The 24,546-nt window shown below is 40.7% G+C and overlaps 1 protein-coding gene across 2 annotated transcripts in view; it reads right to left on the bottom strand.

Moving 5' to 3' along the window:
- lrfn1 (leucine rich repeat and fibronectin type III domain containing 1) overlaps positions 1-24,546 on the bottom strand; it is a 108,407-nt gene that overhangs the window by 24,213 nt on the left and 59,648 nt on the right. The window contains exons 1-2 of one of the 2 annotated variants that reach the window (XM_056440392.1): positions 14,682-14,786; positions 7,487-7,602 (exon numbers count right to left, since the gene is read on the bottom strand). The gene's annotated coding sequence lies outside the window, so the exon portion shown is untranslated. Of the gene's footprint in view, positions 1-7,486; positions 7,603-14,681; positions 14,787-24,546 lie in introns of those variants that run through there. The other variant, XM_056440394.1, reaches the window with a different exon arrangement.

The raw sequence follows: 24,546 nt of genomic DNA, 5'->3' as shown, positions 1-24,546 counted from the left end.
AAACAGCTTCAGCTACGGCATTTCAAATTCACTAAGCCCTTGTTATTTGGAGATGTGGATGACACATCCTGCACTGTATCATTTGTCTTACTTTCCAATGTTTAGCACCACCCGCCTAGTCAAATTCCTTGTATGTCCAACATATAATAAATGTTTCTGATTCAGATTCCTGTGGAGCGGAGGTGTTATCTTAACATGGTAACATGTGCTGTACACCTCAAGAACACTCTGATTTGCTACTCGACACCGCCTGTCATTGCCTTCAGCACTTCGTATTCCAGGAAACACTGATTGCGAGACTCAATTACTTTGAGAAGCAGATCGCAGACCACCTGTGTATATGCACAATGCGCCATCGGAATTTTTAATATGCGAGGAGAATAACTTGACCTCCTCTTCACTCTCCCTTCGATCCTTGATTAAAAACATGAATTCATTATCTACTTACAGAGCACCATTTTCTCAGTTATAGTACCATCGTTTTGAAAGCGCAGTGGTGAACTGGTGGGGAATCCTGTTGTTACGCCTCTTATCACCCTCAAACGTGACAGTCAGGATTAAACTACACTTCAAAGAACAGCTTGGATAAGATGTCGAAAGAATGCATGTGGACTAGAACTGCTGCTAGTTCCCAAAACAAATTGCTATGACATAATAGGAAAGGGTGAATTCAATTCTCTTTAAAAGGATTAATCTAATCTTTCTTAGGACAGCATGATAACAGGATGTCTCTCGGTGTTCAAAATATGCAGAGTTATGCAGGGTGCATGACTGTTGTAGACGCTGCTTGTTAGGCGTACGATGAGGGGGAGGGGGAACACTGAAGGGAACAGCAGTTGTGTTCAATTCAGTAACACAAGCTGACTAATTAGCATTGCCCTGCCATTCCCTTTGAACCAGAGGAGGACAAGAGGGAGCCATCATATTTCTTTGTTCTCAGCACTGTGTGAGTCCCCTCTGACCGCAGAAACCACAGGGGTTGTGACCACAGTGGGTCAGAGGTAGCAAAAATAACGTCAACTCCGACCCTCCTTCCTTACCCCAGGGGAATTACACAGACCTTTTCCCAAACCTATGCCCTCAGCAAAGTGCAGCTACTGCCCTCACGCTGCATCCGATAGCGTGCCTCGATGTAGTGCGATGACATATTCAGGATGCAAACCTACTCCGAGTACACCAGACAGATGTTAAAGGGAATACGGGTACCTACCGCACTTCAGATGCACACAATTATTCTCGGCCGACTGCTCTCTGAAGACGAGCAGCACAGATCATTAACTCTATCTTCTCGTGTACAAAGTTTTAATTAATAGTTTAATGCTATATAATGTACGATTGAAACGTGAAACTGCGTTCATGAACTACCGCAGCGTTCTGAAGGCGGTTTTATGGCCCGTTTCAGGTTGGTTAGAGATGCAGTCAATTGCACTACGACTCCGGGTAGAATCTTTTTGTGCCAGACTTGGGTCAAATAATTTAAAATACTTGGCGAAATTAGTTAAGTCACGACGTGCTTGATTGGTTTGTCTTTTTTCCATGTTTAGGTAGTAACGTGATTATTCGTCAAAGAGTATTACTATACCCTTCTTGTATTTTCTTCCTAAAATGTCTCTGAATAATATACTCTGACTGTCTAGTTTTCAAAATCGAGATGAAAGAACGGAAGAGCCGATAGAAATGGTGTTCGACACAAAGCAATGGTCAACCGCTCACTGATCCAACACTCACAGCCTTCAAGCACCTAAGATACGGCGCCGTACGTGATGGCTGCTGTGTTGCGAGCTCCCGGATTTTGTAGTAGTTTTTTGTTATTTATTCTTCTTATTGCGACTATTTTTGCACAAAACGTTAGCAGCCAGTTAACGTACGACAGATGCACACTTCTGGAGATTGGATCGGCAGTTGCTCGCCGCCTACCAGAGTTTTTCAACTCTTACTCGGACGTCCCGCCAGGAACAGTAGCGGAACTATCTCCGTCCATTTTAGGCGCGATCTCACGCAAACGTCGCCGACGGAGGGGGAAGCGAGCTGGCGTGCTGGTTAGGCTGAGACGTCGAGCCAATCGACCCCACTACCCACCATTTTACTGGCAAATGTACAGTCTTTGGACAATAAGCTATGCGAGCTACAGGCTCGTATTCAATTCCACCGGAAACTAAGGACAACTGCATCATCTGCCTTACGGAGACATGGATGTCGGAGGAGGTTACCGACTCAGCCATCGAGCGGCAGGATTTTCCGTCCACCGCGGACAGAACAAAGACTCTCTCTGGTAAAGATCGTGGAGGAGGGGTATGTCTCATGATAAACAGATCTTGGTGCAACCAAAGTCATGTACATACTCTCAAGTCGTTCTGTTCCCCGGACCTGGAGTACCTAATGCTCATGTGTCGACCATTCTGGCTACCAAGGGAGTTTACAGCAGTCACCGTAACTGCTGTGTACATTCCGCCACAAGCTAACACGGACATAGCGCTGAAGTAACTCTACGGTGCCATCAGCGAGCAGGAGTCGGCACACCCCGAGGCTGCTTTCATTGTGGCGGGGGACTTCAACAAAGCGAACCTGAAGAAAGTTCTCCCGAAGTTCTACCAACACATAGAAAGCAACACGCGGGGGGAGCGGATTCTCGACCACTGCTACACTCCCTTCCGGGATGGATACAAAGCCCTCCTCCGCCCACCGTTCGGCAAATCGGACCACCGCTGCATCCAACTACTCCCCGCCTACAGGCAGAGGCTTAAGCAGCAACCAATCGCTGTGAAGGAAGTGCAACGCTGGTCGGACCAATCGGAGTCTATGCTACAGGACTGTTTTGAACGTGCTGACTGGGATATGTTCAGGGTCGCGTCGGACAACAACGTCAGTGAGTACGCGTCCTCAGTCACCGGGTTCATCAAGAAATGCATAGATGACGTTGTTCCTACCAAGTCGGTTCGGATTTATCCCAACCAGAAACCGTGGATAAATGGCGATGTTCGCGCTGCACTCCGCACGCGTAACACCGCCTTTGACTCCGGGAATATGGCGGAATACAAAGAGCCCGCTCCGACCTCCGTAAGACCATCGGCTCTGCCAAGCGGGAGTTCAGGAACAAGGTGGAGGAGAAGCTCAAGAGCCATGACGTGAGAGGTGTGTGGAAGGGGCTACAGACAATCACGGACTTCAGAGGGAGAACCAGCGGTGAAGAGAAGTCCTCTACCTCCCTCCCAGGCGGGCTAAATACATTCTTTGCTCGGTTCGGCGTGAACGGCAGCCCGCGAAGGCAGCGCCGCCCGAGGAGACCAGCCTGCTGATCATCTCAGAGGCTGACGTGCGCAGAGCCTTCAAGCGGGTGGACATCCGGAAGGCAGCAGGTCCCGACCACATCCCGGGCGCGCCCTCAGAGCATGTGCAGACCAGTTGGCAGGAGTCTTCGCAGACATCTTCAACCTCTCCCTGTCCCAGGCTGTTGTTCCTGAGAGCTTCAAGATGTCCACCATTGTGCCTGTCCCCAAACACCCCAAGGTAACCTGCCTGAATGACTGGAGACCCGTAGCCCTCACCTCGATTGTCAGTAAATGCTTGAGAGGTTGGTCAAGGACTTCATTTGTTCCATGTTGCCTGCCACGCTGGACCCATGGCAATTTGCATATCGTCAAAACAGATCCACCGACGACGCAATTGCCATGGCACTTCACACCGCCCTTTCCCACCTGGAGGAGGAACTGTTGTGTGCGAATGCTGGTTGTGGACTACAGCTCAGCGTTCAACACTATTGTTCCCGCCAAGCTCGACACCAAGCTCAGAGGTCTAGGCCTGCACTCTACCATGTGCAGCTGGATACTGGACTTCCTGTCGGGCCGCCGCCAGGTGGTGAGGATGGGCAGTACCATCTCAGAGCCGCTGACCCTCAACACGGGAGCCCCTCAGGGATGCGTGTTGAGCCCTCTCCTCTACTCCCTGTACACCCACGACTGCACGGCCATGCACAGCTCCAACGTCATCATCAAGTTTGCTGACGACACAACAGTGTTGGGGCTGATCACCGACGACGAGACAGCCTACAGGGAGGAGGTTGGATCACTGGTACAGTGGTGCCAGGAGAACAGCCTCGTCCTCAACGTCAAGAAGACCAAGGAGCTGATCGTGGACTACAGGAAGCGGAGAGGAGAGCACACCCCATCTCCATAGACGGAGTTGCAGTAGAGAGTCAGCAGCTTCAAGTTCCTCGGCGTGCACATCTCCGAGGACCTCACATGGACCACGCACACCACTCACGTGGTGAAAAGGGCCCAACAACGCCTGTATTTCCTTAGGCGACTGAGGAAATTCAACATGGCCCCGCATCCTCAGATCATTCTACACCAGTACCATCGAGAGTGTTCTGACAGGTTGCATCACCGTCTGGTACGGGAACTGCACCGCCCTGGAGCGTAGGGCACTACAGAGGGTGGTGCGGTCGGCACAGTACATCGTTGGAGGTGAGCTTCCTCCATCCTGGACATATACACCAAGCGGTGCGTGGCCAGGGCCAAACGGATGATGAAAGACAATAACCACGCCGGCCACAAACTGTTCACCCTTCTACCGTCAGGCAGGCGATACCGCAGTATCAAGTGTCGCACAAACAGACTGAGGACAGCTTCTTCAGTCAGGCCATCAGGCTGCTGAACAAGGACTGAGACCCTCATTAACACTATACACCAGAACATATTCTGTGAATATCTATGGCCATGGTGTATATTTTATTACATTGTTTTATATATATATATATTGTATATATATATTGTATGTATATACATATATATATATATATTGTCTCAAAAAAGTGTATATTTTATTACATTGTTTTATATATATATATTGTCATGATGTATATTCTATTACATTGTTTTATATATATATTGTTAATACTTTTTTTTTTTTTTTGTGTGTGTGGATATTGTATAGTTTATTCTCATTCTTATTCTTTTTTTAGTCTGCTACTGCTGTCGGGTGTTTTGCACATAAGAATTTCACAAACCGATTATACTTGTATAAAAGGGGATGTGACAATAAAAACTTGAAACTTGAAACTTGAAACTTGAAACTTGCTCTGTTTTGTCTTTCAGGCTAGATATTTGTTGCCCTACTTTATTGAGCCTCGGTGAACTGTAGTTATAGAGGAGACTGCAAGTACGACTTCGGTCTGAAACAAGACTTGGTAGAAACTTAGTATATGACTGCACTGTGTATGGCCAATGTATTAGGTTGTAGCCTAATTACCTTCGCATTGAAAATGCCGGAAGGTTATGTTTTGATCGCCGTGTATTTATTTATTTATTTATTTGTATGCGTGTTATTCGCAAATCTCAAAAAGTATTGAACCGAATCGCATTAAATTTGGTGGGATGATTGTTTATTATCCGGGGACCAGTTGATTAGATTTTGGGATCGATCGGGTCAAAGGTCAAAGGTCAAAGGTCATGAACAGGTCAAACTCTTTCGCAGAACTCAAAAAGTATTGAACCGAATCGCATGAAATTTGGTGGGATGATTGTTTATTATCCGGGGACCAGTTGATTAGATTTTGGGATCGATCGGGTCAAAGGTCAAAGGTCATGAACAGGTCAAAATCTTTCAGAACTCAGAAAGTATTGAACCGAATCGCATGAAATTTGGTGGGATGATTGTTTATTATCCGGGGACCAGTTGATTAGATTTTGGGATCGATCGGGTCAAAGGTCAAAGGTCATGAACAGGTCAAAATCTTTCGCAGAACTCAAAAAGTATTGAACCGAATCGCATGAAATTTAGTGGGATGATTGTTTATTATCCGGGGACCAGTTGATTAGATTTTGGGATCGATCGGGTCAAAGGTCAAGGTCAAAGGTCATGAACAGGTCAAAATGTTCTTGAATCGCATGAAATTTGGTGGGATGATTGGTTATTATCCGGGGACCATTTGATTAGATTTTGGGATCAATCGGGTCAAAGGTCAAGGTCAAGGTCATGGAAAGGTCAAACTCTTTTTTTACCATAGCACGATACATTTTTGTCCAATTGGCATGCAACTAATGCCAAAATGTTCATAATTCAATGCCCAATCTTGTGATATGCGAAGGTATGCGCTCTACCGAGTGCCCATTCTAGTTGTAACAGTGATAGTCACCAGTGCCGATATGTATATATAGTTATATGTATGGGAGTTACAAACAACAACAACAACAACCATGTATGTGTTGAGGAAATGGATCAGCTGATTGATTCCTGAGGCAAAGATGTTCATTCAGTGTTTCCGCACTTTAAGACTAAACACTACAGTTTCTTTCCACACGCCATTCTTCTCGTGAACAGTTCAATATGACGTGTGCTCTAAAGCAGCTGTCCCCAACCTTTTTAGAGCCACGGACCGGTTTCGTGTCAGACAATATTTTTGACGGACCGGCGATAAATATGACGGAATAAATATGACCGAGTAAATATGACGTAATACAATTATACGACCGGCATAAAGTGTATAAAATTACAACTCACCATTACGCCGAATTAGTGAGAGCCCTGAGCTTGTTTATCTGTAACCAGCATTTCCCATCTCAGAGTGCCGGGAGACAACGACACCCGACGTGTGTTTGTTATGTCCGGTCTGATCCCTAACTTAGTTTTGGTCGCTGTCATTGCAGAAACCACAAAGATATGACATTGGAAATGAAGCAGGTTTTCAAAGCTTTTGTTGGTGATCTCGAGACTTTCGGCCTTGATTCTGGTCCTGAACACCGGCAGAGTTGTTGCGTGAAATGTACTTTTAAGTCCAAATATTCCCCTGTTCACTCGCCGTCTCCACAATTGCAGCGACTTTATCCGCCATCTGAAAAAACAGTTGTCATTCCCCCTGAAGTGACAGATTGAGTTCATTGAGCAGGTTGAATATGTTTTAAGACCCATTCTTCATCACTGAAATGTGCCGCCAGCAGAGCGGGTTCGGCGCGTGAGACTCGCCGATAAATCCGAATACACAGACGGCGTATCGGGTCCTTTTTTTAAATAAAATATATATACCGGTAAATATTTTTTTCATTCACTTTTTCTGTGCGGCCCGGTACCAACCGAGCTGCGACCGCACACTCCCACAACACTGTACGTGACATAGAGGCAATGTATGTTGAAGACTATTTGTTGTTTATGGACAGTATATGTATCTATTTCTGACACATCTAGATAACAAAGGCGATTTTTACTTGACAAACTCAACACATGTCTTTTTAAAATATGTAAAACAAAGAAGAAGAAAAAGAAAAGGAAAAAAGCATTTGCAAATTTGACCCAGATTTGCTCTGCACCTGAAGTTTCATTCTCTTTGGTAACACATTCCCAACGGGGATCCACATCGTACTGCATCTTCAATCTGCTGATGCACCACTGCTAACACAACATTTTCTACATAATTAGAGCTATCCTAGCCAGGGGCGGAGCTGCAGCCGTTTGCATTCAATATGCAGCGGCTTGGAAAACACGACAAGCTCACCAGATATCAAGCCCCGGTCTCCATCGCAGGTTTCACATCCGCATCCCGATCAGATGGTGGTCAGAGAGTCAGAGCTGAGGCAGGTGGCTCCCAATGGCGTCAAGGGAAAACACAACCTAAAGGACAGGAAACATGTTTAGTCTTTTTGTTAAACCAGCTGAGGGGCTCAGTGAACTACACTGCAAAATGCCACCAGACGTTTGAACACATTTCGGGACATTTTTTTATCTAATTCTAGTCAGTATTCTAGTGAAGGAGGCAACACTCCTCAGCACACAAGAGAGGCAGTCATACATTCATAATCTCATTGACTGAGCTTGCTCCTTTTTCCACTTGGCAGCTTTGGGTGCGATATGAGCGCTGATCGGATTATGAAACAACAGGAAAGAAGCGTAAGCAGCAGGAGAGGCATCAGAAAAACAGACTTGGAGATACCACGGCTATGAATATGTACCCTGTCATTAATATTCTACTGCATCATTGTAGATAAAGGACAACAACGTGTAAAGGAGAGCATAATGAAAAATTCATGATATTTTGACACAGCGTTGGAATGTATCTGCAAAACAAAGAACGGGCAAATCTTCAGCTTGTAATGAGATTTTGTGACTGGGAAAATAAGGTGATTAATGGATCGAAATAATTACTGCAGGCTTAAACATAAGGTCGATGACATACACATATCTGATTAAAGATGGATGAGAATGGGGTTTTGTAACTCACTTAAGATGCTATTTCTACTGCAAAACGGAGACCAAGGTCACATGCCTTCAGTTTCTCACTTCTCCCTGAAATTAAAAACAAGCTACATGACATGTCACAGCTTTGCCTGCAGTATAGCAGCATGCAACCCGAGAGAGATTACCATATTGCCTGCGTTTGTCTGCAGAGAGCCTTCACGCATTACAAATACAGAATTCTCCACTCTGGTTATTCTTCCAACAACTGTCCATCAGTTTGTATTCAGAGAGGTAGTACTTTAGGCCTGTCGCCTTCAGCTATTCATCCAGCCAATTAAGTATTTAAGACGCAAGCTTTTGCTTTTTGATGCGTCACTACAATCTTTTTTAATTCCTCTCAGGCTGTGCCGTCATGTCAGAGTTTAAGAAATGAAGGAGAGAAAAAAAGTTAGTATGAGTGTCGATGTCACACATCCCACAGTCCATCATTCCACCGTCTATCATGCCACGCATTTTAACTGCTCCTACTTGTGTGTATGGCGGTGCTGCGGCCCACTCCGACAGCCATTGTGACAGTGAGTGGTGTGACTGGGCAACTACTGGGAGGTGCATATAGTTTGTATCGAACAAGAAGCCCCTCACCTGTCCACAATGGTCTAACAACTGATTTTGTTCGGTTCCATCTTCGTTTTCAAGCATCAAATCACCACCTGGCCCAGTGTGATAAGTCCGGTGTCAGCTCAGGACAAGTCGGTCTCACTTAATCTCCAACATGGCTACCCTTCACAGTATCAAACAATCCACTTTCCTGCTCTATTTTCCTCCAGCAGCCACACCATTTCTCCCTCTCTATTTATCTTTATATTTCTCTCCAGGCCCTTATATGAAGTGAAAAGACAGAATAAAATTCCTCAGTGCAAGGCAACTTGGGCCAAAGGACACTATCCGTCAAGTCATTATCCATCACAGTGATTCCTTCCTATCTGGGTAAGACAAAGACAGTCATCCTGCTGCGCTGCCAGCTTTGTAACTTAAAATACTCCGGCATGACAACAGGGGTTGCTGAGACTTCCCTTGTTATCTCAATGTGGTTATATTCTCTCTGTCGCTCCACACAGAGCCAACTTTTTGTGTGTGGCATTAACAAAACAACAACAAAGGGCCAGTCTGGTTACATGATTGGTTAAAAACAATAATTATCTTTCAAGAGAGAACAGCCGTTGAAATGTACCTTTTGAAATCAACATGGTTTGAAAATGAGCAACACTAGCATTAATGTGTATTTCATAGGGTTAAAATTAGACTTTGCATGTCATTGATGTGCAGTAAAACACTATCCGTCTGTATATAACAATACATGTGTTAAGAGAATAGCAGGGGCAGAGGGATATTAAAATGTGCAAGTGAGAAATCTGAAGCAATCATTCTTATATATCATGATTTGCTTGGATATGTTCTTAAAAGCTCTTCCTACAGAGAGTATCAGGAAAAGCAGATCAGAGCAACATTGATTTCTTTAAAGATTGGAATAAAATATAATTGCCATTTCATAACCATTGTCGAAGCACAAAAGGTTAAAACATTACAAACTAGAACGGGCACTCGGTAGAGCGCAAACCTTCGCATATCACACGATTGGGCATTGAATTATGAACATTTTGGCATTAGTTGCATGCCAATTGGATAACAAATTGACCGCGCTATGGTAAAAAGAAGATTTTGACCTTTTCATGACCTTGACCTTGACCTTTGACCCGATCGATCCCAAAATCTAAGCAAATGGTCCCCGGATAATATCCAATCATCCCACCAAATTTCATGCGATTCGGTTTAATACTTTTTGAGTTCTGCGAATAACACGCATACAAATAAATAAATAAATACACGGCGATCAAAACATAACCTTCCGCATTTTCAATGTGAAGGTAATTAAGAGACAATGTGAAAACTTTCGACTGGATAACAAGAGAGGGTGTTTTTTTCTTTTCTTCTTAGATATCCGCTCAGCAAAAGAAAGCTCTGTAGAAACCTCGAGGCCTCTCATTAGACCAGATCCCGCTGACAATCTAAGGAGACAAAAACAAGCCTTGGAGCTTCAATCAATTCTAGATTTAAGTGAACGGGTTCATATTGGAGATCGTCACTTTTCTTTGTACTCCATTACCCAGATATCGACAGAAGTGATGACATTTCCTGAGTTTACTGGCAAAGAAAGCAAGGGCCCACATCCTTTAATAGACCACAGCATGTGGGAAATTAATTCCCTCGTAGCCATGTGAGGAGGTTTTTGTGTATGTATGTGTGTGTACATTTTGCAGCTATCACAGTGCCTGAGAGGAAGACATACAGCAACAACAGCCACAGCTGTAACATGCTTATTAAAGAACATTCTCAATGTCATCATGACTCAGCACTAGACTGGCCGAGCCACTTGTTCAGGAAACAAGGTGCAAGGTTTTTTTATTTGCCATTTGTACAAAGACCAATAGTCCAGACACATTGGAATGATTGTGCAGGGCTCTCCGAGTCAACAGAGGTAAAGACACAGTATAACTAGAATGGGCACTCGGTAGAGCGCATACCTTCGCATATCACAAGATTGGGCATTGAATTATGAACATTTTGGCATTAGTTGCATGCCAATTGGACAAAAATGTATCGTGCTATGGTAAAAAAAGAGTTTGACCTTTCCATGACCTTGACCTTGACCTTTGACCCGATTGATCCCAAAATCTAATCAAATGGTCCCTGGATAATAACCAATCATCCCACCAAATTTCATGCGATTCAAGAACATTTTGACCTGTTCATGACCTTTGACCTTGACCTTTGACCCGATCGATCCCAAAATCTAATCAACTGGTCCCCGGATAATAAACAATCATCCCACCAAATTTCATGCGATTCGGTTCAATACTTTTTGAGATTTGCGAATAACACGCATACAAATAAATAAATAAATAAATAAATACACGGCGATCAAAACATAACCTTCCGGCATTTTCAATGCGAAGGTAATAAGAAAAAATATAAAAACACACTGAACATAAGGTGGTAGTACAGTATATACAGTATTAAATACAGTTTCAAAAACAAGTTCTCAACATAAAAAGGAGATGGCAAATGTTAATAAATAGGCTAGGCCTGAGTGCTGTTCTTAGCTTGTAAAAAGAAAAGAGGGGAAAGGGGAGAGTTATATGGGATATTGCACATTTTTAGAGGTGGAGGAAGGTTATGTGGAGATATTGCACAGATTAGAATATTGCACATTTTCACAGATAGTAAAATGTCACATATTGCACATGATAAGCGAGCTGAGGTAGTGTTTGATTATTGTTTACCCTTTTTTTAATAGTTTAGTTTTGCCATCAGTCTGACTGTGGCAGGGAAGAAGCTGTTGAAAAAACGTGTCCTGTGGGTGAAACAGTGCCGCTGTTCGGAGGTGTGGCGTAGCCGGATAGCTGACATCCTCATCTGAACGCCATGTGACTATTCCTCTTTTCCCCTGACTTTACAGTAATTTACTTTTCATGTCAGCACTTTGATTAATGACCTGCTTCACACACAAAATCACATGGCAAGGTATCAATCATAGTGCTGTACGTCTTCATGGATTTTCAGCAGCTGTGTTACCACAGTCAAAGCCTAATTACATCTATAGCAATGCCCCGAAACTGTGAACATATTGAAATTATGTCACTAAGTGTAGCCTTAATGTGTTTAAATACATCACATATATCCAGTTTAATCACTGGGTCCAACATTCTCTAAGTCAACTGGGGACAAAACCCTAAAAGTGAGGTGATTATTAGGGAAGAGCAGCTGTTTTTGTCTGAGCCATTTCCACTAATCTAAAGTTCTTCAGCATATAATGACCGCTCCGATAGTGCTGGCCTTACTCGAAAAGTGCTGAGCTCTTTACTTGAAATGAGACTCAAACTGTTTCAAGGATGTAATTGCTTGTAAAAGTAGTTTGATTGAATAATTAGCTTTTTATTATCTCTACAAACATTTGGCATTAAAGGTCAAGCAAAGAAACATGGTTTGTATGTGTGTGTGTGTGTGTATGTGTGTGTGTGTGTATGTGTGCTCCCCATCGCCAGACAATCAATACTTATGAATCTGCCGCTGCGAAAGGGACAGTTCACCAAGAGAAATCCTTGAACCATAGGAGCTGGTTGGGATCACACAAAAACAACTCTCAGTGATAATTTAGGCTTGTTGTATTCGGGTTACACTCCATCGGACAGGCGTGTGGATCAGATGTTACGGTCCTCTGTAATGCCTTAGTTGAAGACATAAAAGACTTTTGTGATTGGAAATCTGCAATGCAGCAGCAAAACAACAACGCAACTAGGACTATGACAAACAATTATTCTGAAAATAGAATCATTATCAGTTGTCTCTTTTGTCTATTTTTACAATGAATGAAAAAAAATACCTTTCAAAAAATAAATGGAAATGCTCTAAAACCCAAATGTCTAAAAAGTACAAGAATATAAAATACTTTACTTTAACCTGTTTGTCTATTTTAAATATTTGGCACACGTGTTAAGAGCCGTGCGAGCAGCTCTGTGAGGTTGTACTTAGTGCTTTGAGCAAAAGGCTAATGTCACCATGTATCTTGCTAACATGCAGATGCTATTTAGGTTTAGTGTTCACCATGTTCAGCAGCTTAGTGTTGTTGCGTGTTTGTCAATCTAACATTAGCTAATTAGCACTAAACACAAAATACAGCTGAGGCTAATAAGTATGACATTTCAGAGCTATTTAGTCATAAACCGAAGTTTTGCACACATTTTTTATTTTGACCTGAGGATGGTGCTTAAGTTAATGTCAGGGAATCATCAAAGTTATTACTCGTCATCCTGTTGGGACCATGCGTATGTATTGTGATATAATGTCATGGCATTTCAACCAACCTGTTGGTGTTGTCAAATGAAAAGTCAGGCGATCAACAACAATCTTCATGGTTCTTCTTTGGGCACCATGAATGTTGATACAAAATGTCATTTCACCCTCTGAGGGTCAATATATTTCTGCCTGGACCAAAGCGTTGGATTGACAGATCAACATTTCCATTCATAGAGCCATGGATACAATTCCCTGGGAAATTAATCAACTATCCAATTAGTTGGAGATATATTTTCTGACGAGTTTTTCTGACTGCAACAGAGGGAACTAATGAAAGAGCTTTGCCATGCAAGATGAAAGCGACAGCCACATGAAATATAAAATAGGGATATTTAGGTCAGTGAAGTATTCTCTTAATTGTGTCATTACATGGTGCTCTGTGAAATGCCTTTGATATCCTTGTGGCTCCAGTTACACTAAAATACTGGACATGTTTTAGAAATACAATCAGCCAATAAATTGTAAAATAGATGAAATAGAATTTGAACAAAACGACTGAATCTCTGACCTACGTGTGGGCGGTCGAGTTGCATCGTGGGTAATGTAGGCCCCAGGTTTTGACAAGGAAGAACAATATGTGGAGAATTGTTTCTGCTGGATCAATTGTGATGATTAAAAAAGAAATAAAATGACTCTCATGAGTCTGACAATGTTATTGTGGCGCAATGCTAAATGGTGGCGTACTCTTTTTAAGCACAAGCTTACATGCCAACAGATGTGTCTCCATGACAACTGAACTAACCTGAAAAAGTGGAACTTGAGTTTGGATTGTTTTGTTCCACTTTACAGTATGCTGTACCAGAGGATACTCTCACATTCCCCTTGTTCCTGTGTTGAACATAAATCATTGTCTCAAAGGGTTTAATTAAATAATCAACCTCTATTTCTCCATAAAACAAATTGATCACTAGAATTAAATCTCACATGTCCTTAATTCCCAAATGATGATCTTGCAACATGCTTCCATGTGCGTAATCCTTTAACAGACATGTCTGTGAAACGTAATCTCACCATGTCCAGGTTTTAGCAGCAGCCCTAGACCCCACGGTGCAGCTTGTGGACATTTTCAAGAATGTGTCATGTTCATGTCACATTTAGGGGACTTAAGCAGATTAACATGGTCTATAAGTGACGTACACTGGAATCAAATGCATATTTATTGTATGAAAGATTCCCACTGTTCAAGCAACGCTTATTATAGCCTAAAACAAGAATAAATCTAAAGATTATTTTTGCTCAGCAGCAAAATGTTGCAAACAGCTCACGATGGGAAACATTACAAAGATACAGCATACTACCGAATGATTGTTTAAGGTGTTATTGCTGTCTGCTCGTCACATGCCATTAGCTTGCAGCGTCATTTCAGTAACCGTGAACCTTTGATCAGGATGTGCAGTCATAATAAGAAAAGACAGATCTGATGTTCTAAATGAAGGTTTTAACAAGTACCTCTCCTGCCCCGCTGAGCTTTAACCTGAGAATGTAAATCAGCTTCACGAAAACCAAGTGATTTCATGGTTCACTGACTGCTACATAGACATATGGTCTGCAGTCTGCAGGAAAATGTATTATAGAGAATGAGGTATATATATGGATCTTACCTTAATCCGTAGATGTTGATTCAGTAAAAGTTCACTTTTAGATTGATGCTGCGGTATCACAATTTGCTGGATTTGACTATTTAGGATCATTGAAACACACAGTGACTTTTTCCACATGGATATATTATCCATCAGTATTTAAAGTGTGTAGGAAAGACATGGCCCTCTGTTGATAAATTCAAGCATGAAGATTACAAGGGCTTAGTACGAGAAGTATTAGCATATCCTGTTACATAAAAGCCTCTAAGCAGGGTTATGTGAATGTAATAGAGCTGCCTTTAGCTAGTTGACATTTCTTTTACAATAAATTGAATTCTGATAAATAAAAGGTTGGCTCCATAATGGTTTAATTCCTTTTTAGTTATCAATGATTTGGAGGGAATCTGTATCAACGGTTCTGAAATCTAAGGAGATAAAACATTTTGTTTTTTTCACAATCCCTTTTCCTCCAATAAAGTGGGAGGGCGAAACCATTTTTTTGAGCCCCGAGCACGAGCTTAATTTGCTAAATGAATGTGACAACTTGTCTGTAAACAAGTACTGGGACTAACTATGAATCATACTAGCTAGTGAGACATTATTCTTTATTTACAAATCTGCAAATAATGTCAGAGTTGTGCCCAAGCGCTGCCAGAGCTGCCACTTTGACAGGTTGTGGAGGTGCTGGTGCAGCAGTCACCAACAAAACAGGTTACACAACAAGTGCTATTTATTTTCCTTCCCCAAATGAAAACATACATAGTCTCTCCCGGCTGGTAAATACACAGGCTTCTGTAATTTGTGTTTCGTTCTTGAATTTATTGCCACCTGTTTTGTCTCTTCATCTTGACAAATACTGTTACAGGAGAGCAGAGGTTTCATATGAGATAATTCCCAATATGTCACATGTTGTACGGAATTATCTTATTTCCTCCGCTGGCACTCATTTCAAAAGGAAAAGCCAGGCATCGACTTATCTTTATACAAAATGATAATTTATTTGACCCTCTGACTTTTCCTCCAGTACCGACATCAGGTTTTTGTCTGAATACCAGCCTCACATTGAGCTAGCATGCTCTCACCCAATGCTTAACTAAGATGGTGAACATGATGCACATTACACGTCAGTATGTTCGGATTGTGAGGCTGTCAGGATTTAGCTCAGAGCACCTCTGCCCTACAGAGTAGCTGTATGACTGTCGACGTTTAGACTTGATCACAATGAGAAACTATTCATAGCTAATGTTCATGTTATCTCTTCACCTTAGTTGAATGTGTGTTGCTCATTTTGGTGCCGGGCAGATAACATGTTTCTCCTTTTGGACATTTGCTGAAACTAATAGTTTGATTTCTCATGGACATTAAAATGTAGGTTTATAAACCCGGTCTCGTGTTTTTTAAATTTTTTTTAGTTGTTCAATAAAGGACGTAGAACTTAAGATGACTAACTTCTGGGGGGTTTATACAGTCTCACTGGATGTGGAAGTGGGAAAAAAATCCTCCCTTTGACATCAACTATTAATCACATTTGAAGCGATCCACTTTAAAGGAAAAAGCCCATAACACTTCACTGCGCTGCATGATCTTGCATGGACTACACAATCAAAGGGAGGTTTCACACTCAAACAGAGTTTTACCGGGGGGCAGCTTTCATGTACTTCATGGTACTCTAACATTCTGTTTCACCACATGCATCAACTGTATTTTTCTTGAGAATTTTGTTAAATTTTAGACTGCAACATCTTCCAGTCAAGCTTGTGAGCAGATGAGGAACTGACCATTTACTGTCAAATAAAAGCTAATGTATCATCTCTGGCCTGATATTACTTTTAACCCATTGTTAATCCCTTGCAATCAGGATGTCAACATTTACAAATTCAAGTTTTTTTGGAATAAGTCATTAGTGTGAATTGACACTTTGTTAAAATATATGTAAAGTTAATGAGAGGAAGTGTGCACATTTTTTAAAATTACTGAATTGTGAGAGAATGTAACCATGTTTTTAATTCCATGTACTCACTCAGGCACATTTATCTCTCTATGTTTTATTGATGTACTTGGAAGATAAAGTTACAACAAGGTCTTCAGGATCCATCCAGCTCAGATGGACATTTGACAGTTGGAAACATATGTATACTGCTGGCCTGAATGAGTCAGCCATCTATAATGGATATATAGTTGTGAGGGGTGGAACAAGTTACCTCTGGTGAGATACTGGGACTCTATAACATGTTAAAAAAGACATCTTTAAATATGCTCAGCATTCCCATGAAAAATATCAAGAGCTTAGAGTCTAAAAATGTCAATTGCTCTCTGTCAGGCCTTCAGAGATGTTAGAGTGCAATGAGAAAATATGTCAGTCTTAAATGTATGTCATTTTGGAGTTCTCTTCAATCTGTGTACTGCAGTAAGCCAGTATTTAATAACCTGGAATAAATCTTCTTCAAAACCTCAAGACTTGCAGTATGATTAAAATACAACATATATAATGTGTATATTTCATCCTAACTGTATATTCCTACATGGTTTTAGAAAAATCTAGTTTTTAGAAGTTCCCCGAAACTGCTACTCTCCATGAATAATAATGACCAGAGAAGTCTCCATTGTGTTTGAAGATTTTCCAACGCAAATTAAGGTTCAGACCATTACATGCTGATAGATCATTGTCCTGCTGCTGGAGGTGGTGCATCATCTTGACTGTACTTTATGTGTGGTGTTTCCCATGGATTGATCTGAGCTCCCTCCACATTTAAGTCACTTAATTAGCACGAGTACTTTTGATGAATATTAAAAAAACAGACCAAAGTTCTGAATGTGGTTTTAATATTTAGACAAATTGACCACATTTCTGTCTTTGATTTGATTATTTCGAAGACATTTTATGTCATCAAATGTTCAATAACCGTTGGAACACCATGACTAATCTGTATAACTACAACAACCCCTCACTATGTCTTCTATTTCTAAGACCACACTCGCTACACTGTATTTAAATTGTCACTCTCAGGCTCACTTATCTCTGCATGGTACTATTCTTGGATGATCTGACAGTCACAGCATTTGCAAATAGGATATCTCTCTTTCCACAGCGAACACTCACTACTTCCAGCCTTTAAAATCCCAAATAACATAAAATCCCTAATAACATGCATCAGATTCTTCTTTTACTCAAATATATTTATTTTCTATCAAGATGTAACAACTGTTGTGTCTTTCTCCAGTTAACACATTGATAATATATGCTCACTTCTTACCTTGAGACTGTTATCCATGAGTTTGTTGCATTTCAGTTTCATCACCAAAACTTAACACTATTGGGTATTTGATGTCAGGCCAACCAGAATTATTTAACAATTTTTGTTGTGATTTTGTGGTATAACTTCCTTTGTTTGGTTGGTTTCCCTTTTCCCTTCAATGTTCTTTAGTATTTTAACTTAGCAAAGAGTTTAGGTGTATTTATTTTTAAACACCTCTCAGAAAAACGATTTCCTGACATAATGTAATAATGAACTTCTACTTTACCGTGACTTGTTAAATTCTTTTAGTTTGCCATTTATAGACTCTTCCTTCCTGATTACTTAGCTTGTATTGATTTCCCTCAAGATTTTTTTGATTATTTATGCTGTATTAGGGCTGTCAAAGTATCCTTGGGCAAGACACTGAACCTCAAGTTTCTCCTGATGGTCAGTCTAGTCCACAATCGGTGTGTGTGTGTGTGTGTGTGTCTGTGTGTGTTTGTGTGTGCGTGTGTGTGTGTGTGTGTTTGAAAGGAGAGTTAAAGGCAAATTGGAACGCACATTGTGACAGGTAAAGCAGTTGTGTCTACATTATTAAATTATTATTAGTTTTTTGTACACATAATGGTATTTCCATCATCATTTAACCTGTGCAATATTTCTACAACTGACTGAGTATTTACTGATTCTGCAAAATGTCAAGAAATTAAAAAAATATACTTCACAGGTGCAGAGAGCCAAAGCTGCTGTCTTAAAAGCTGTTTTGTCCAACAGCCCACACATTTGTATTGAAATATATCCTCACATTTGAAAATTAAAACAATAGGATGTTTTTTTTCTTGATAAATTACTTAAACAACTTTTTAATCAAAATTGTTTATGGTTGACTACTCAATAAAAAAAATACACGTTCCAGCGTGCAATTCTTTATTATATATAACCTATTATGGATAATAATAAAGCTTCAGTTAAAAATACATTTTTAAAAGCAATTGTAATGAGACTTGGGCATAATAAACAGAAGTTTGGACCTGACTCATAAATTAAATCTCATATCTAGGAGCCAAATCTTCAGTTGCACAGTTAAGAGCTGGTGTTTTCCCTCGAGGTCAACGCTGGCAGACTCAAAAGGATGTAAGGGGAAACAAGACTGTGTGAGGTGTGTGATTTGAGGGAAGTGAAGTGAGTCCCATTTTCTTTGTCTTCCATGATATGACTCCATCAAACCATGAGATATTATTGTGTGAAGATTATCAACAATTTAATTAGTTATTTGCTAACTACTATTTATATAGCATTTTGTTGAATTCTTCTTGCATTATTTAGTAAACGTTCTTGTCAGTGATGGAGACCAGGACATTTATGAAAATCTGATTCCGAAAACTATTTGAGTTTGGCTTCTTTATTTTTTTGTGTTGTTTTGTCGTGTTTAAAAGTGTATTATATCATTCTGGATCCGGGTCATATACATTTCTGTGCTGTATGTAAATATTGGCAAGGCATAGTTTTAAGATCATACCACTTTTGAAGCAACGATACCTTGCAGGCCAGCAGAGAAGTAGACGCAGAGTATAGCAAACAGGGAGTGACTGAGATGGAGCCCAGTGATCCAAACCGTCCGCTGGGAAAAAGTCAGAAAGTACCACCTGGGAGTGATGATGAGTAAAATATGTGGCGCAGTGAACCATCTTGTACATGTCACCTATTGTAATGGTAGTCACTGGTTTAATTAAAGCTAACTTGACTGGTTCTTGAGGCTTTAACACTCAAGTTTGCTGTATCCATCTGATTAAAAGGTCAGTGTGCCCCAATTTATTTTTCAAAAGGAGAAGACACAGGAGAACAAGTGCAGGCTGGGAACTTCATCAAAGGGCCACCCTCATACCAAAACCTGGGTCTGCTCTGTAAACCGCCCGCTTCACGGTGGCATGCACATCTGAATATGAGCAACGGTGTGTGACGAATGATCAATGACCGGCGAAGAAATTCCACTCATAACACAGCGACAAGTTTTGTAGACAAATAATTTGTTAGGAAAGACAATGCTCATTAATAAATACTCCTGAGGTCATTTCAATTTCAGTGCAGACATGTTTCAATGTTATCTATGAGACGATATTTACTGATTATTCTGCTCAAATCTTCACAGATAGAGATGAAAGAATTTCACCGTCAGAAAGTGATAAGATGAGTTATTGATTGATTCATTTGGGCAGCGTCTCTCTTAAAACTGAGTGGACTTGACCTCAATTTGTCTCTATTTAAGTCTTCTGATGACCGCATGCACTCAGAGAACTATCAAATCGGCAACCAACATTAAAAAACTGTTCTCCAGCTTGCAGTCTGCCTTTGAACGATATACACACAAGTGGCAGTAACTGTCAAATGCAGAGTATGCCACTAACTAAATGACTTATACTGCAGCACAATTAAGTTTATAGTCGGAGGGGGATTTAGTTTTTGTTTCTCTCTAAAGGCTATAATGATGCAATTCTGATTTTAAAAGAATGACTAAATTTAATGACTGAAGACAATGTTGTATTTAAAATGAGGTTTGCGAGGCAATAGAGATTTATTACATCTCATATGTGACACTGATGGTTACCACGGTAACATCAAGTGCTGCTTAACACAACAGCAAACACTCGATCTGATCAGAAGTGCAATAGAAGAGCGGCTGGTGTACAGTGCAGCCCAACACATTGACACTGTCTTAATAAAGAAGTCCATCATGCCGGATGCAACTGGAGTTTGATTTCATGCCACTTTTATTCTATTTCTTGATTATTGATGAATATTCTTAATTGTTTTTAAATCTTGTTTTCTTTTGCATTATGTTTTGAGTGGTTTTATGTGAAGCTCTTTGAATTGCCTTGTTGTTGAATTGTGCTCTACAAATAAGCTGGAAGTTGTTTTCTACACAGCAGCGGATCACAGACTGCTTGGTGACCTTCGTGTTCCATTACTCGACTGCAACGTTTAAGAGTGATCCACCGAAAAGACAGTTGTCTTGTTTTGTCTAACAGCAGTGACAAATATATGTCGCGACCTGTGGCTTCTTCACAATAAAGCGCTGTAACCATTCAGCTCCCAAGAGACTCCACTATGGTGAAGGTCTGGGTTTTTTACTATCTTTAGTATTTTGTGAAAGTTATGGAAACATCATGGTGTGGCTTCAAATGAAGACTTTGCCAGTAAGTAAGTAAGTAAGTAAGTCATTTATTTTCCATAAGTACATACATAACGTGTACATACTGACAGACATTAACAACAGAAAAAATGTACGAATGGAGGACCGTCCAAAGACCGAGGTCTGGAGGCTCCTCTGAGATGAGGAGTTGGACGGCCCCTCCCCTAACCCTTTAACCCCCCCCCCCCCTCCCAACTACTACAGGCACAGAGACAGTACACACACATATGGATCAAAACATAAAATGTCGTACAAGCAACAACAACAAAACCAGAACAGGAAAAAGAAAAAGAAAAAGAAAGAGACATAGTAAAAATAATTATAAAAGACAAATGTGAACTACTGATAACTTAGAAAAAATAAATAAAATCACGAACATCAAATTATGTATATACATTTTATTTTAAATATTTTTCCTCTATTGTACTGTATCGCCAAGTTACAATACTTATGTGATTACGGTTCTAATGAATTTTAAACTCGAGATGAACAGCTGTCTCTTGAATTAAAGTCTAATGTTTTGTTGACCCATGAACGCACTCCCAACTTCTACACCTTTTCTTGCTTTGTCACAACTTCACGTACTTCCTCTTTTGATCCCTACCATAATTACTTCAGCTGCTAGCGGGCTTTGTCACTTGAACGTTTCGGGTCACTTGCTGTTGTTCTTCCTGGGAGGACACCCTGGCTGATTCTCATGCACGCATTGTTCCGGTGAATCATTCGTGCGTGTAAAGACAATTTCCAGCCCAAGAGGCAGACTCTGCCACTAATGTTTAAAAACTACTACACAGAGAGGTGATTACTAAATTCAAACGAATGTCTATTTGTAAAAAGAATCCCCACCGTAAATTGTATCAATAACGGGGTTTAAGTCTCTCGGATTATAGCGTTGTGTTCCGGCCTCTCCAGGGTGCCTAGAGGAACACAGTCTGTAACATACGTGTATAGGAGAGACAGCCTTGGCAAGGGTGGAACCCCAAAATGTACCAACTTAAAATCTGCAGGGAGTGTCACAATCTGCGGAGACAACCTGACATGCGGTGAGAATTTATTGTCAAATGCCGTTTTCCAATGTTATGACCATACATCTGCAAATGTACTCAGCCCTTAAACAGTATAGTCACATAGTTGTGGAGATGTAAGCATTGAAACCCTAAAATAGCATTCAACCATCTTCCCTTTTCCCAGCAGTCTCGAGAGCAAAACCCACATCAGCATGAATGAAGGAACAGCAACGTTGAAAAATGACGTGCTGTCTGGAGATGTCCTTCATGGAATACAATACAGCAAATGGCGTTATTATCTACTACCACTGCGTTCTGTTATTTCTCTCTCGCCGCTTACTTAGTTGTGCTTGCGCTGTGATGAGGAAGGAGACCTATTTCACCTTGTTATTTACATATAGCTATAATAATCCTCTGTGATCCGTTCCTTTCACATTCATTTTGATATTCTACAATATTTGCGGATACGGGCTTTGCAATTCAGGCCGAGTGTAATGAATAAATTAGGCATTAGAGTGAAGGCAGAGTCCTACTCTGAGGTCACATGCATTTCACTGCCATTTTAAAACAGGCAGATCACACAGTAATACAGCAGGAGAATACGTCCAGTGAGCGTCTGTAAATGGGCAGTCATTGGGGAGAACCTGAATAATGTATGGGCCTCTTGTTGTGCTGCACAATCAGGAGAGGTTTATGTCAAACAAAGGGAACAATGGCATCTGTTGTGAATTTCTGTTCTGCTTTGTCTCACCATGTCATGCTTGGACTCTGCATTTTCATCCGTTATAAAATGTGTTTTATTTTATGTATTAAACCGCTGACATGCAGTTGTAATTGATGAGCCGTTTAGAACATGAAAAAAAACATATTTTTGTGGTTGGATCAGAGAGCAGACATTTTGCAATTCAGGCAACTGTCATCTTCCTGCATCACCGCAGGACGTCCCACTACGTCTACCTCCAGAGACTCAGTGTGCTTCACTGCCACAATTCCTCACAGCGTGAACTGTTACACATTGCACTTCTGTGAGATGTCATACCGAGAGGCTTTTTGCTTTTTCATAACAAAAACAAAATATTAATTTCTTCTGCAGTGGCTCCAAGAAAGAAATATACAATTTAAAATGTATTAGTAAAGGAAAAAATAAATTAAAATTCTTTGTCTGGCAACATATTATATTATATATTATATTCCTCTGCGGTTCCGATCATAACTTCACATGTGATTGGCTGTGAGCTCAAATTACTGGACAGACAAAGGCTGAAAGAAACAGAGACAAATAGCTATTTACAGCACGGATACAAACAAGTTCTTATTGGTCTAATTATTGTGATGTCAGAGAAGACAACAGTATTTTAATACTTTGGATGTTTGGTTTAGTTTGTTGTTGTAACGGTCTGCTGTATGTGTTTAGATGTTTCTGTTCTGTTTTTAGCTATATCCTCTTATATGTGTCTCTACGTATTTCTTTTTCTTTTAATGTATACCATCAACATGCCCACGGACTGCCGATGTAAATCTCACCCATTTACATTGTATTGATGTTAAACAAAGAGTGTTGCCTCTTTTTCTTTGTCATGCCTTCATCTTTCTCCGACAAGACCCAATGTGTAATGCAACATATGGCATCTCCCATGACATGACGTCCCCATGACAACAACCTGAATATTGCTTTAATTTCAGCATACTAACTTTAATGTAAAACAATGTGACAAATGTACAAATGCGAAAAGTATCCACAACAGTGTTGACTTGCTTTCGGAACCAGTCTAACGTGACCATATGAAGACGTTTAGGCACTTAACATCCTTCAAATTAAACAATTCATGTAGAAAATGTCACCCTTTTTACTTAATTTGAATATATTTCTACGTATGTCCATACAATGGCACAACCAGAGGAGAGGGGTTATAAGTAGAGAGTTACCATGTCCAAAATAAGGTTTCTAATTTTGGAGACAACACTGTCAGAGGTGGGCCAACTCAAATTGAGTGAGTCACAGAACTCTGTGAGAATTTTCATGTCAAATGTTGTACATGTACAAAAAAGAGAATCACTTAATCAATCTGATAATGATATATTATAGACACACTAGACTAAGAAAGTGTGTCTTGGGAATGTAAATGTTTACCCCATTAGTGCTGTAATATACATACATGTATAAAAAATAAAATAAAATAATGACATTTGCATATCTATTATTCGATAAAAAAAAAAAGTTTTTTCTTTCTTTTGGTACTTTGAAATTGCGAGGAGATATTTGCACATCTGTGCAGCTTTTATCAAAGATCCAAGAGAATTACATCCCAGTGCACCTTGTCTTTGGGATCAGACAACAATGAGCTGCTGTGTGTTGCTGCACTGCACATGTGGGCAGCGAATGAGAGGAAAGTTTGCTCACCCCTCCATCATAATCCGTTGTTCATCAATGCGATCTATTCTCTGCCCCTCTC

Source organism: Pseudoliparis swirei, chromosome 20 (genome assembly GCF_029220125.1).
Source record: "Pseudoliparis swirei isolate HS2019 ecotype Mariana Trench chromosome 20, NWPU_hadal_v1, whole genome shotgun sequence".
Lineage (NCBI taxonomy): Eukaryota > Metazoa > Chordata > Actinopteri > Perciformes > Liparidae > Pseudoliparis > Pseudoliparis swirei.
Note: the sequence above shows the minus strand (reverse complement) of the source record. Positions and strands in the feature narration are given on the sequence as shown.